Consider the following 15271-nt stretch of genomic DNA (forward strand, 5'->3'; position numbering starts at 1 on the left):
ATGAGACCCTCGCACTGGCCAGATGAGGCAGGTGCACTTGGGAGGCCCTCATAGCTGCCAGGTTTGTGGAGGATGATGACAACATGCAGTGAGGAGACACCATGGACCCTCACATTGTATCCATGAATGTTTGACTCCAGTCTGGCTTATGGCAGCACACAAACCCTCTGATAACCCTCAGTGATCATGCTCCTGTCATTAAGGCACAGTGGAGGCGCTAATAGTCGCTTGATAAAAAAAATGTATTTGTTCATGGGACGTGGACGTTGCTGGCTGGACCAGCATTTTTTGCCCATCCCTAATTGCCCTTGTTCAGAGGGCATTTAAGAGTCAACCACATTGCTGTGGGTCTGGAGTCACATGTAGGCCAGACCAGGTAAAGACAGCAGATTTCCTTCCTTAAAGGATATTAGTGAACCAGATGGGTTTTTAAAACAACAGTCAGCAAATGGTTTCATGGTCATCATCAGACTTTTAATTCCAGATTTTTATTGGATTCAAATTTCACCATCTGCCACGGTGGGATTCAAACCCGGGTCCCCAGAGCATTATCCTGAGTCTCTGGAATATAAGCCCAGTGACAATACCACTACACCACTGTCTCCGCAGTGCATAGCAGGCGGATGATGACAAGGACATGCGGTGAGGACGTTCAACAGATCTTCACATAGCCTCTGAGAATGTCTGACTTCTATCCGGCCAAGGTCCGCTTGTTTGTGCTCTGTGACCAGGGTCATATCATAGAGATGCAGCCATGAAACTTTAAAAGCACCTGATCCTTTGTCCGTCTTCAGCACTTCATCCCTTCAGGAGCACAGTGTCACTGGTCACAGATGCTAGTATAATGGGGGCCAGCCCCAACTCAAAGGTGCTGAGAGCACACAGAGATTGATGGAACTCTGACGCCTGCCCACGACATTCTGGCAGCAATGACAAGCACCATTGAGGTGCAGGCATCAGTGATGTGTCCAGGGAGTGTGAGGCTGGACCATCACTTTTTGGTGTGAAGGTTGCACAAAATACAGGAAAGAGGCCCTGGACTGAGACATATGCCTTTATCTTGTACAGATAGGTTTCATATCCGAGTGACACAAACACTGCTCATCAGAACAAGGAGCCATAGGCAGGGAGACACTCTTGGGAGTTTATTTGTAATAGTGAACATTATGTAGGTGATTAACACTCATGCCCAGGCGGTGGAACTACATCTGCTTACCAGCTTGGCCTAAATAGCCAAGTGGTTATGGTACTGGGTTTGTAACCCCAAGCTCAAGAGTTCAAATCTCACAATGGCAAACTATGAAACAACATCTGAAACAGATGGAAACGGGTTTGTACTCGAAAGAGTTACATCTGCTTACCAGCTTGGCCTAAATAGCCAAGTGGTTATGGTACTGGGCTTGTAACCCCAAGATCAAGAGTTCAAATTTCACAATGGCAAACTATGAAACAATGTAACTTCATCTGAATAGGAACAGATGGAAATGTGTTTGTACTCGAAAGAGTTACAACCACTCTGCTGGGCTTGGCCTAAATAGCCAAGTGGTTATGGTACTGGGTTTGTAACCCCAAGATCAAGAGTTCAAATCACAATGGCAAACTATGAAACAATGTAACTTCATCTGAAACAGATGGAAACGGGTTTGTACTCGAAAGAGTTACATCTGCTTACCAGCTTGGCCTAAATAGCCAAGTGGTTATGGTACTGGGTTTGTAAGATCAAGAGTTCAAATCTCACAATGGCAAACTATGAAACAATGTAACTTCATCTGAATAGGAACAGATGGAAATGTGTTTGTACTCGAAAGAGTTACTCCTACCCTTGTTTAGCTTGGCCTAAATAGCCAAATGGTTATGGTACTGGGTTTGTAACCCCAAGATCAAGAGTTCATCTTCTTAACGATCTTGTGGAGGCAATTGTGAATTCAGTTTGTTGCTTGACACTGAGGAGAGAAGGTGTGTGGTGTTGGTATTGCTGCTCCTCAGTGTCTCAACTGTTTCTGCTGCTGCTGCTTTTGGGGTTGCTTCTGCTGTGTGCTGCTGCTGCCCCTGCACTCGAGGGTGTTTGCTGCTGCTGCTGCTGGACCTGCACTCGAGGGTGTTTGCTGCTGCTGCTGCTGGACCCGCACTCGAGGGTGTTTGCTGCTGCTGCTGCTGCTGGACCTGCCCGTGTGGAGCAAAAGGAGAGAGAGGGAGAGAAGAAGAACAGCTTCTGTTGCTACAGGACAGGAAGGCCAGGACTGTGTCTAAAAACAACATCCTAGGTGGGTGTCCAACATTATTGTTTGTGTAAGGTGGGGGCAATAAAGGACTGTGTTTTGTAGAGGGATGAAAGAAGACTGCAGGAAGTTTTGGGGAAGGAAGAGAGGGGTGTGTGTGTGTGTGTGTGTGTGTGTGTGTGGTTAAAACCACCTTTCTGTTACCCACCCCCCCCCCCCCGCCCCACCCAGCCCTTTCCCAGTAAGGCCAGCGGTGGCTGGTGAAGACATCGCCTCCCCCTGCAAGAAGATCATCAGGCCCCACCCAACGTCCACCTTTCATTGGAGAGATCCACCTGGACTCTTCCCTTCTCCCTCCTGTGCCTCCCTGTCCTTCACTCCTCTCCCTCCTCTCCTCTCCTGTACAAAAGGGGGAGGTTATTACTACCTCTCTCCATAGGGAGGAACATTGTATATTTAAAAAATATATATATATATATTAAAAAATATATATAATTTAAAAAAAAATGGCCAATCCTTCCCAGGGTGGGCGTGGTTCTGGCCCTAAGGCCAGTTCAACATCTCCTGTGGCCGGGCCCTTGAGGGCTAATGTGGAGGCGGCTTTGTCACCGGTGGCAGGGCCTACAAAAAAGACCTATGCGGGGGTGGCTGCTTCTGCAGCTCCTGCTGCTCCCGCTGCCCTGTCGCCATTCCGTCTCCTCACCAGGGCCCTCGGGGTAAAATGCTACGCTCACCCTGAGATGACTATTGAGGCCTGCGTAAAGACTATGGCTGGGGTTGTCGGCCCCTCAGCCATTGTCGCGGCCTCAAAGATGTATGGGAGGGCCAGCTTTTTCTTGAGGTCCGAGCGGGCGGTGCAACTCGCCCTGCAGAAGGGGCTCACTGTGGGCGGGACTTTTCTGGCAGTGGACCCCCTTGAGGCCACCGCCCAGAGGATTGTTATTTCAAATGTCCCGCCCTTTATACCATGTGGGCTCCTCCTCCCCCACCTTAATAAGCTGGGGGAGGTCAGGTCAGGGATTGCGCCAGTCCTGCTTGGCCTCAAAGACTCGGCCCTCCGCCACGTGTACTCCTTCCGGCGCCAAGTTTTCGTCCGCTTGGCCCGGGAGGAGTGCCTGGAGGGGGCCTTCTCAGTTAATTTTGAGGGGACCGCCTATCGGGTCTTCTGGACCGCGGAGGGCATGTGGTGTCATGCCTGTAAGGAGGTGGGGCACGTAAGAAAAAACTGCCCCGCCTCCAAGGCCACGAGCCCCACCCAAGCGGCCGCGGCTGGCACCGCCCCTCCTCCCCCCGCCACCACTCCATCTCCCTCCCCACAAGGGGAAGTGACCCTGGCAGCAGCTGCCATCTCAGCTGCCGGTGAGGCGGGGGGAGAGCCCCCGCGCCGTAAGAAGGCACGGAGGAAGACCCGAAATTTGGAGGCGGCCCGTGAAACGCCCAAACCCCCCAAACACCTGGAAAAACCGGCTCGGGGGAAAAAACATCATCCGGCCCCGGCGTCGTGTCCGCGTGTGCTCCCGGGTCCGTGGGCGCTAAGGTGCCAAGTGCTGGGCCTGGCGTCATCCCTGTGCGTGCTCCCAGGGCCGGCGGGGAAAAGATGCGGGACCCCGAGCCGGGGAAACAAACATCGAAAACCCAGAGGGTGGAGTGTCCGGGAGGGCTGGACAAGGAGGAGGGGGCCTCGGAAATGGAGGTCTCCCTAGCCCCCAGCCTGACCCGGAAGAGACGTCACGCTTTGGAGGAGGAAGTGGGCGACGCCCAAACTGAAGAAGTTGGGCGTGTCCCTTCCCCTGATGAAGAGGTGGTGGCGTCTCCACTCAGTAAAACCTCGCCCTGCCCTCTGGGGGAACCCGAAACCCCTACCCCTACCACTGTTCCCTCTACCAGTCTGCTGCAGTCCCCTGAACAGGGCCCCTCGGGGGTCACTGAGGGCACCTCCCTTGAGGTGGTGTCCAACTCCAGGGCACTTAATACCCCCGAGGTACCTTCTGGCTTGTTGGGGGACTGCAGATTTGAAATTTTTAAAGATGTTAATGGGTCATTGGGTGGCAGCGAAGAGGAGGGCCTTCCCGCTCCCTCCCAAACCTTGACACCGGGCGTCCTATGTTTAGGTCAGGAGCTTGTCCTGAGCTCCCCGGACGACCCGGTGCCGGGAGGAGAGCGGGCATCAGAACTGCCGCTGCCCTCTGGCCCAAAAAGTTTAGAGGAGACCAGAGAGGACTCCTCTAGCCTTGATCCTGGGGGTGGGATCGAGGCACAAATAGAGCCAGCTGGCAGCTCCGAATCAGCCCCCGTACTCAATGCGGGGGAGGGGTTGGAAGCTGGAGGCGACAACCCAGAGGAGGACGGGGTGTCGGTGGTGAGCGTTGGGGATTACGCGGAGTCGCTCTCAAGCGAGGCGGTGGATCCCCTGGTGCCCTCCACTGACTCCCCCCTCATCCCCCCAAGGGAACTCCGGGACTTTTTGTCGGGGCACCACGGTCGCCGAGACAGGGTTCAGTTTGCCTTGGACCGGTGGCATTTGTTTCCGCTGGTGTTCTGGTCCACTCGCGAGGCTCTCAAGTCTCCCGAGTTGGATAGGAACGCGCGGCGGAGGGTCCAAACGTTTCTCGCTGGGCTCCTGAAGGAGAGGAAGGACTAAAAAGTCCTCTTCTTCTTTTTAATTACTTAAGGTGAAGGTTTGATGTACCTTTGACAATGAAGACGACTATAGCCAGCCTCAACATCTGCGGCAGCAGGGGCGCACAGCACAGGTTCCAGAACTTCTCAGTCCTCAGGGACGGGAAGTATGCGTTGTGCTTCCTGCAAGAAACCCATACCGTTCCGGGAGACGAAGCCACGTGGCTCCTGGAGTGGCGGGGGTGGGTCTACATGAGTCACCTAGCCTCCAATTCGGACGGGGTGGCTATCTTGTTGGCCCCGCATTTTCAGCCGGAGATCTTGGGGGTCAAGGAGCCGGTGCCAGGCCGGTTGCTGCACCTGACTGTGCGTCTGGGGGGGTGCGGTGCTTCACTTTGTGAATGTGTACGCTCCCCTGGGCACGCAGCAGCAAGCGAGCTTCTTTGAAGAAGTGTCCACTCATCTCGGCTCCATTGACGCTGGCGAGTGCATCGTCCTCGGGGGGGATTTCAATTGCACCCTCGGGGTCCGGGACCGTCACGGTACCCCGCACTGCACGCGAGGTGTGAGTAAGTTGCGGGACCTGGTCAGGTCCTTCGACTTAGTGGACGTCTGGCGAAATCTCCATCCTGACTCCAGCGTGTTCACCTTTGTGTCACCTGGAGTCGGAGCGTCCAGACTCGACCGCCTTTACGTTTCAAAGGCGTACGTGTCCTGCGTTCCGGCTGCTTCTATACAGCAGGTTCCGTGCACGGACCACCATCTGGTGTGGGCGGAGCTCACTTCGTTCTGCGCTCAGACGGGGTCCGCGTACTGGCATTTTAATAACCTGTTGTTGGAAGACCAGCGGTTCCTGGACTCGTTCCGTCATTTCTGGGCCGGCTGGAGAAGGAAGAGGCGGAGGCTTCCCCTCCTTGAGGCTATGGTGGGACGTGGGCAAGACTCACGTCCAAGTTTTTTGTCAAGAGTACGCGAAGGGGTCGACAAAGAGACGCAAATCCAGGGTCGAGGAGTTGGAGAAGGAGGTGCTCGACCTGGAGGCACGTCTCCGTCAGCCTGATGCGGACCTGGCCCTGCGGTCGGTGTACGATGAGAAGAAGGGCGCGCTGCGGGACCTGCAACTGGTCGGGTCTCGGGGCGTGTTCGTGAGGTCGCGGATCCGGTTCCTCAAGGAGATGGACCGCGGCTCCCCCTTCTTCTACTCGCTGGAAAAAAGACACGGGGTCCGTCAGCAGCTCTTTACGCTGCTGGCCGACGACGGATCCCTTGTCTCGGACCCAGAGGGCATCAGGGCCATCGCCCAAGATTACTACACTGCCCTGTTCTCTCCGGATCCGTCCAGGGAGGACGCTTGCAGAGTTTTGTGGGAGGACCTGCCGCAGGTCGGCCCGGAGTGCGCCGGAAAGCTTGACTCCCCTATAAGTCTGGGGGAGCTGACCGGCTCACTCGACGGTCTTTCTAGGGGCAAATCCCCGGGACTAGACGGGCTGACCGTGGAGTTCTTCAGGGTGTTCTGGGACGTCTTGGGGAGCGACTTCGCGGGGGTCCTGGGGGAGAGCATTGCTACCGGGGAGATGCCCCTTTCGTGGCGCAGGACCGTGATTGCCCTGTTGCCGAAGAAGGGGGATCTCCGCCTTCTTAAAAACTGGCGCCTGGTCTCCCTCCTCAGCACGGACTACAAAATCTTCGCCTGAGCCATGTCTTCTCGGCTCGGCACCGTGCTGGACCACATGATCCACCCTGACCAGTCCTACAGCGTCCCGGACCGAACCATTTATGATAACATCCATCTGGTCCGGGACATCATCCACCATTCCCAGAGGGCTGGTCTGTCGAGCGCCTTCCTGTCTCTCGATCAGGAGAAGGCGTTCGACAGGGTGGATCACGAATACTTACTCGGAACTCTGCGAGCTTTCGGGTTCGGGACGCATTTTGTCGCCCGGATCCGACTTCTGTACACCGCCGCGGAGTGTCTAGTGAAGGTTAACGGGTCCCTGACGGCGCCCCTTCGCTTTGGGAGAGGGGTACGTCAGGGCTGTCCCCTGTCTGGCCAGTTGTATTCTATTTGCGTGGAGCCTTTCCTGCGCCTCTTGTGGAGGAGGTTGTCGGGATTGGTTCTGCGCGGGCCGGGCATCGGGGTGGTCCTTTCGGCTTACGCCGATGACGTGCTCCTTATGTTTAGTGACCCGGCTGACCTGCGGAGGATGCGCGAGTGCCAGGAGGTCTACTCTGCCGCTTCTTCTGCCAGGATCAACTGGGGGTAAATGTTCTGGACTCCTGGTCGGTCAGTGGCAGATGGATCCCCTACCCGAGGAGCTCAGGCCTTTCACCTGGAGCAGGACCAGCCTCCTCTACCTGGGGGTCCATCTCTGCCCCGCTGAGGAATCCTGGCCGGCAAACTGGCAGGAACTGGAGACGAAAGTCACCGCTCGCCTGCGGCGCTGGACAGGACTGCTCCGAGTGCTATCTTACCGAGGTCGAGTTCTGGTCATAAACCAGCTGATCGCCGCCATGTTGTGGTATCGGCTGGTCACTTTGACCCCTCCCCCGGACTTTGTCACAAGATTCCAGAGATTGTTAGTCGACTTCTTCTGGGACAAAAGATTGCACTGGGTCGCTGCCGAGGTTCTGAGTCTCCCGCTTAGGGAGGGTGGTCAGGCGCTAGTGTGCCTACGCACACAGGTGGCGACTTTCCGCCTTCAGATCCTGCAGCGATACCTCTACGTCGAGCCTCCTCCTAGATGGTGTGCCCTGATGACGTATTTCTTCCGTCAGGTGCACGGCCTGAATTATGACGTGCAGCTCCTGTTTATAGAACAGCTGGGCCTCGGTGGCTCCTTGCAGGCGTTGCCCGTCTTTTACCAGGACCTGATCAAAGTCTGGAAAGTGGTCGTCTCGCGACGCAGCTCTCCCCCGTCAGGAGTAGCGGCCATCGTCAGAGAGCCGCTGCTCAGGAATCCGCCCCTCCGTCCTTTTCAGTGGTTGGCGGAGAGGAGGGCTGTGGCCGCAGGGGTGACCAGGATCGGGGACGTGCTGGGTGGCGGAGGACTGGGCTGGATGCTCCCACAGGAGTTGGCGCGACGCGCGTCTGTGAGTGTCCAGGTCGCAGCCGATGCCATCCAAGACCTGAGAACGGTCGTGCTCGGACCCGACGTTATTTTGGGTCTTGAGGTGGCCCAGGTGCGCGATGGTCTTCCGTCTGAATGTTCCCCTGTTCGGACAGAATTCCACATTGGCCCCAAGCCCCGAACCCTCCCTCGGGTGCTGGTGCCCCCCAATATGAGCCGCCTCGGGGACATGCCCTCCGTGCCTTTTGGCACGGCAAAGAGGGGCTTTTTGTACGGACTGCTGCTGCACACCTTCCATTTTCTCGCCCTTGTCCGTCGCCCGGACACGCCCTGGCGTGCCTTGTTGCCGTCCGGCGGCGGAGGCCCCCGATGGGAGGCCCTCTACGGAGGTGTCCTCCCCCTTTCTATCGGGGACCTGGGTTGGAGGGTGTTGCATGCAGCAGTCCCCTATAATAAGAGGATGCATAGGTTCACGGACTCTCAGGACACGTGCCCTTTTTGCGGTCTTGTGGAGTCCGTGGACCATGTATACATAGGGTGTTGTAGGCTGCACTCCCTTTTTAGTTACTTGAAAAACCTTTTATTGATGTTTTGTTTGCACTTCAGCCCCACGCTCCTGATCTATGGGCACCCGGTGCGGAAGGGGGTCGGGAAGGAGGAGGACCTCCTCGTGAACCTGCTCCTGGGCCTGGCCAAGTTGGCCATTAACAGGTCCAGGCAGCGGGCGATCGACGGGGGAGTCCCGCCCGATTGTTTGTCCCTCTTCCGCGGCTATGTTCGCTGCCGGATGTCCCTGGAGAGGGAGCACGCGGTGTCTGCTGACACTCTCGAGGCCTTCTGTGCTCGGTGGGCACCGCGGGGACTGGGGTGTCTTGTTGATCCCTTTAATCACATTTTGATTTAAAGTTTGTAAGGTTCCTTTAAACTTTGTCCTTGGTTTTACAGCTGACCTGAATTAGGGGCTGTGCCTGATTTATCCCAATTTTGTTGATTTGGTTTTCATTTAAAAGATTATCAAGCGTTCAAATCTCACAGTGGCAAACTATGAAACAATGTAACTTCATCTGAAACAGATGGAAACGGGTTTGTACTCGAAAGAGTTACATCTGCTTACCGGGCTTAGCCTGAATAGCCAAGTGGTTATGGTACTGGGTTTGTAACCCCGAAGATCAAGAGTTCAAATCTCACACTGGCAAATTATGAAACAATGTAACTTCATCTGAATAGGAACAGATGGAAACGGGTTTGTACTCAAAAGAGTTACATCTAGGGGCGGTATGTTGTCTCTGTGGCGCAATCGGTTAGCACATTGTGCTGTTAACTGAAAGGTTGGTGGTTCGATCCCACCCAGGGACGCTGAGTATTTTCGCTATGATGATTTACATCATGCCTCAAAGCTTTGAGACGTTGCAACTATAAATTTGCTAATAATGAGTTCCCATCGAGATGCTTATGGATCTTCATTGGGCTTGGCCTAACTAGCCAAGTGGTTATGGTACTGGGTTTGTAACCCCAAGTTCAAGAGTTCAAATCTCACAATGGCAAACTATGAAACAATGTAACTTCATCTGAACAGGAACAGATGGAAACGTGTTTGTACTTGAAAGAGTTACATCTGCTTACCGCTTGGCCTAAATAGCCAAGTGGTTATGGTACTGGGCTTGTAACCCCAAGATCAAGAGTTCATATCTCACAATGGCAAACTATGAAACAATGTAACTTCATCTGAATAGGAACAGATGGAAATGTGTTTGTACTCAAAGAGTTACATCTGCTTGGCCAAGTTGGCCATTAACAGGTCCAGGCAGCGGGCGATCGACGGGGGAGTCCCGTCCGATTGTTTGTCCCTCTTCCACGGCTACTTTCGCGGCCAGATGTCCCTGGAGAGGGAGCACGTGGTGTCTGCTGGCACACTCGAGGCCTTCCTTGCTCAGTGGGCACCGCGGGGACTGGGGTGTTTTGTTGACCCCTTTAATCACAATTTGATTTAAAGTTTGTAAGGTTCCTTTAAACTTTGTTCTTGGTTTTACAGCTGACCTGAATTAGGGGCTGTGCCTGATTTATCCCAATTTTGTTGATTTGGTTTTATTGGTTTTAACTCAAAAGAGTTACATCTGCTCACCGCTTGGCCTAAATAGCCAAGTGGTTATGGTACTGGGCTTGTAACCCCAAGATCAAGAGTTAAAATCTCACAATGGCAAACTATGAAACAATGTAACTTCATCTGAAACAGATGGAAACGTGTTTGTACGCGAAAAAGGCTTGGCCTAAATAGCCAAGTGGTTATGGTACTGGGCTTGTAACCCCAAGATCAAGAGTTCAAATCTCACAATGGCAAACTATGAAACAATGTAACTTCATCTGAAACAGATGGAAACATGTTTGTACTCGAAAAAGGCTTGGCCTAAATAGCCAAGTGGTTATGGTACTGGGCTTGTAACCCCAAGATCAAGAGTTCAAATCTCACAATGGCAAACTATGAAACAATGTAACTTCATCTGAAACAGATGGAAACGTGTTTGTACTCGAAAAAGGCTTGGCCTAAATAGCCAAGTGGTTATGGTACTGGGCTTGTAACCCCAAGATCAAGAGTTCAAATCTCACAATGGCAAACTATGAAACAACGTAACTTCATCTGAAACAGATGGAAACATGTTTGTACTCGAAAAAGGCTTGGCCTAAATAGCCAAGTGGTTATGGTACTGGGCTTGTAACCCCAAGATCAAGAGTTCAAATCTCACAATGGTAAACTATGAAACAATGTAACTTCATCTGAAACAGATGGAAACGTGTTTGTACTCAAAAGAGTTACATCTTAAAACACGCTCCTGATCTATGGACACCCGGTGCGGAAGGGTGTCGGGAAGGAGGAGGACCTGCTCCTCGGCCTGGCCAAGTTGGCCATTAACAGGTCCAGGCAGCGGGCAATTGACGGGGGAGTCCCGCCCGATTGTTTATCCCTCTTCCGCAGCTACGTTCACGGCCGGATGTCCCTGGAGAGGGAGCACGCTGTTTCTGCTGGCACTCTCGAGGCCTTCCGTGCCCGGTAGGCAACGCGGGGACTGGGGTGTTTTGTTGACCCCTTTAATCACATTTTGATTTAAAGTTCGTAAGTTTCCTTTAAACTTAGGTTCTTGGTTTTACAGCTGACCTGAATTAGGGGCTGTGCCTGATTTATCCCAATTTTGTTAATTTGGTTTTATTGGTTTTAACTCAAAAGAGTTACATCTGCTTACCGCTTGGCCTAAATAGCCAAGTGGTTATGGTACTGGGCTTGTAACCCCAAGATTAAGAGTTCAAATCTCACAATGGCAAACTATGAAACAATGTAATTTCATCTGAATCGGAACAGATGGAAACGTGTTTGTACTCGAAAGAGTTACATCTGCTTACCTGGCAGGGGAGAAACCTTGATCATGAAGGAGGTTCTCCCAGGACGAGGCTATCCCATTGCACTTCGGGTGCGCTGACGCCTGCGATGTCCCCAAATGCTGGATACTCGACTGCAAAACCTGTGGTAGTGGGGGACTGCATTTGCGCTCTCCCCGACTTACAATTCCAAAAATAGACTACATCTGCTTAATTTTCCTAACACCGCCACTACATCTTGATGCTCCCTGGGCATCTACAGTGGAGGTGGAGGCTGTAAGGAGTTCTTAGCGAGCCGGTTCACCCTTACTGTTAGTTCTTGACTTCAGGAATTTATAAAGGACAAACTTACATAGACACAGGGTTTTAGACTCAATCATAAAACTTGTTTATTAACAAACCACCCCCAATGTCCTAATACAAGAGCTCTAAACTAGCATAACAACGCCGCACAACATACAAAACCATGACTTATTAATAAAAAACCTCCACTGAAAAGAAAAACCCTCAGGCCAGAGCCAGTGACAAGCTGTTCAACTCGGTAAGACTGCACACCAAGACTGAAGTGTGTAATGTCCTATTCCATGCTGGAGTTCATTTGCAACAGCTTGTAGATTGGTTCTCCCAGGCCTGGGAGGAGTTTGGACATCAGCGTCAGGAAAACCAAAGTTATGGGCCAGGATGTAGAGACCCCGCCTTCCATCAACATTGACCTCATTGACAGCATCACATACCTTGGATCAACAATTACCAGCAACCTGTCCCTTGATGCTGAAATCAGCGTCAGGATTGCCATGGCTGCAGCTGCCTTGTCCAAAGTTGAGAAGTCGAGTGTGGCCAACAGTAAACTAATCGAAAATACAAAGCTCTGTGTGTTGTGGATGCCCCATCGTTGTATTCAAGGCTGGGATGTTTCTCATCCACATGCTGACCCTCTGTAATATCATTCAAAAACACATCAGGTTCCACAATGTACACTGATAACACCCAGCTCAATTTCATTGCTGCCTCTCTCAGTCCCTCCGCTGCCTCTAGATTGTCAAACTGTTCAACATCCAGTAAGGGCTGAGCAGAAATTTGTTTCAGTTAAATATTGGGAAAACCAAAGCCATTGTCTTCACTCCTCACCACAAGCCCCTTTCCCAAGCTACTGAGTCTATCCATCTCTATGGCAACTATCTGAGGCTGAACCAGATTGTTTGCAACCTAGTGTCATAGTTGACCCGGATTTGAGCTTCAAAAACATATCAAAACTGCTGACTTCCACTTCCATTACATTATCCCACTCCATCCCTACCTCAGTTCATCTGCTGCTGAAACACTCATCCATTCCTTTGTTACCTCTAGATGTGACCAGTGCAATCCACTCTTGGCTGGATTCCCATCTTCCATCCTGAGCTCAACCAAAACTCCAATGCCTGCACCCTAACTCGCATCAAGTCTCGTTCACCTCTGCTCGCTGACCTATATTGTCTGCTGGTTGATCAACACCTCAATTTTAAAATTCTCATTCTTATTTTCTGATCCCTCCATGACCAAGCCCCTGCCCATTTCTATAATTTCCTGGGGCCCTACAATACTCTGAAGTACCTGTGCTCCTGCAATTCTGTCCTCTTGCCTATCTCCAAGTTTAATTACTCCACTGTTGACAAACATGCCATTAGCTGTAGAGGCCCTTCCTGGAAATCCCTCACTTTGCCCTCACCTCTTTACCTCTCTTTCCTCCTTTAAGATGCTCCTTAAAACCTACCTCTTTGACCAAGTCTGCCCCAATACCTCCTTATATGTTTCAGTGTTAGATTTTATTTGATATATGTTTCTTTGCAGTGCTTTTGGATTTTTTTAAACAATGTTATAGACAATACATGAATGCAAAAGTGTTGCTGTTCTGCTGGTTTCAATATTTTGTCAGTGCTTTGTCATGTTGCAGAGTGAACTCAGTTTAACTGCGCTAAGCTGCAATCTGAGTTTTGGCAATATGTGCTTAGTTATGTTACGTAATTTTCTATCTTTAACTTTTAACAATTAAATGGTAATAGAACAAGGTCTACAATTAAAATAACTCAGTAAGAAGTTTTAGAAGTTCCCACCAGAACCTAGGGGGGCAGGTGTTGTGTTGCAGCTTGTTCTGCAGCTGGAGTGGATTAACTCCAATTATAAGATAACTTCTTGGAGAGGATGTCACACCTGGCTTCAGTGGGCTAGGGAGTCAGATTGTCATTATGCTGCCGCTCATCATCTTGATGCACACCTAAAATCAACTTGCATTTACCCAAACTTGGCTCTGTAACAGCCCCCTAAACCATCTTTCTTGAATCTTGATATTTTTCTATCTCTTCAATTCCCTTGGAATAATTTTTTTGGGCTCTATCGTAACAAAAGGTTATGCATTAAATTAGAGGGATAGAGAGATACAATCACTTTACAAAGCAAAAATCACCTATTTGGATCTTATCCAGTGCACTAGACTGAAGGAAAAGATGAAATGTTGTTCATTGCAAAAAATGTGATAAAAGATTTTGTAGATGTAGATCAAGATTCACTTGTTTCCTACCATTTGCCTTTGAAGCAAATTTTATTTTATTATGAGGACCAAGCAGCCAAAAGATGAACACTTAGATTTTCTCTAGTTTCATGAGATCAGGAATGTTGTTACATTCATTCAGTTACAAGGTGGTTGAAATGAGTCTAGGCTGGAATTTATTTTTGTATTTTTTTAAAACTTCATTCACAGGATGCGGGCGTTGCTGGCTGGGTCAGCATTTATTCCCTAGTTGCCCTCGAGTAGGTGGTGGTGAGCTGCCTTTTTGAATTGCTGCAGTCAATGTAGTGTAGGTACACCCACAGTGCTGTTAGGAAGCAAGTTCCAGGATTTTGGCCCAGCAGTGAAGGAACAGCGATATATTTCCAAGTCAGGATAGTGTGAACCTGGGAGGGGAACTTCCAGGTGGTGATTTTCCGTGTATCTGCTGCCCTTGTCCTTCTAAATGGTAGTGGTTGTGGGTTTGAAAGGTGCTGTCTAAGGATCCTTGGTGAATTCCTACAGTGCATCTTGTATATGGTTCACACTGCTGCTACTGTGCGTCGGGTGGTGGGGTGAATGTGATGCCAATCAAGCTTTGTCCTGGACGGTGTCAAGCTTCTTGAGTGTTGTTGGAGCTGCATTCATCCAGGCAAATGGGGAGTATTCCATCACAATCCTGACTTGTGCCTTGTAGTTGGTGTACAAGCTTTGGGTGTGGGGAGGTGGTGAGTTACTCGTCATAGGATTCCTAGCCTCTGACCCGCTCTTGCAGCCACATATTTATATGGCCAGTCCAGTTCAGTTTCTGCTCAATGGGAACCCACAGAATGTTGATAAAGTGGGGGATTCAGTGATGGTAATGCCATTGAACATCAAGGAGCGATGATTAGATTATCTCTTGTTGGAGATGGTCATTGCCTGGCACTTGTGTGGCACGAATGTTACTTGCCAATTGTCAGCCCAAGCCTGGATATCATCCAGGTCTTGCTACATTTGGACATGGACTGCTTCTGTATCTGAGTCGACGCAAATAGTGCTGAATATTGTGTCATCAGCAAATGTTCCCACTTCTCACCTTATGATGGAAGGAAGGTCACTGATGAAGCAGATGAAGATGGTTGGGCCGAGGACATTACTGCAGGAGTTCTTCTGCAGTGAAGTCCTGGAGCTGAGCTGACTGACCTCCAACAACCACAACTGTCTTCCTTTGTACTAGGTATGACTACAACAGTGGAGAGTTTTCCCCCTGATTCCCATTGACTCCAGTTTTGCTGGGAGTCCTTGATGCCACACTCTGTCAAATGCTGCCTTGATGTCAAGGGCAGCCACTCTCACCTCATGAGTTCAGCTCTTTTGTCCGTGTTTAAACCAAGGCTGTAATGAGGTCAGGAGCAGAATGGCCCTTGCGGAACCCAAACTTAGAGTCAGTGAGCAGGTTATTGATAAGCAAATGGTTGCTTGATAGCATTGTT

The 15271-nt window shown here is 51.0% G+C and overlaps 1 protein-coding gene and 2 non-coding genes across 3 annotated transcripts in view; all 3 read left to right on the forward strand.

Annotated features, from left to right (window-relative positions):
- LOC121279586 (monoacylglycerol lipase abhd6-A-like) overlaps positions 1 to 15271 on the forward strand; it is a 106790-nt gene that overhangs the window by 5060 nt on the left and 86459 nt on the right. The gene's annotated exons all lie outside the window — the stretch shown is intronic.
- trnan-guu lies at positions 9189 to 9262 on the forward strand. The gene has a single exon. It is a non-coding gene; the product is annotated as a tRNA-Asn (tRNA).
- LOC121280629 lies at positions 11292 to 11455 on the forward strand. The gene has a single exon (XR_005943668.1). It is a non-coding gene; the product is annotated as a U1 spliceosomal RNA (small nuclear RNA).

The sequence above is a fragment of the Carcharodon carcharias genome, chromosome 7 (assembly GCF_017639515.1).
Source record: "Carcharodon carcharias isolate sCarCar2 chromosome 7, sCarCar2.pri, whole genome shotgun sequence".
In the NCBI taxonomy this organism is placed as follows: Eukaryota; Metazoa; Chordata; class Chondrichthyes; order Lamniformes; family Lamnidae; genus Carcharodon; species Carcharodon carcharias.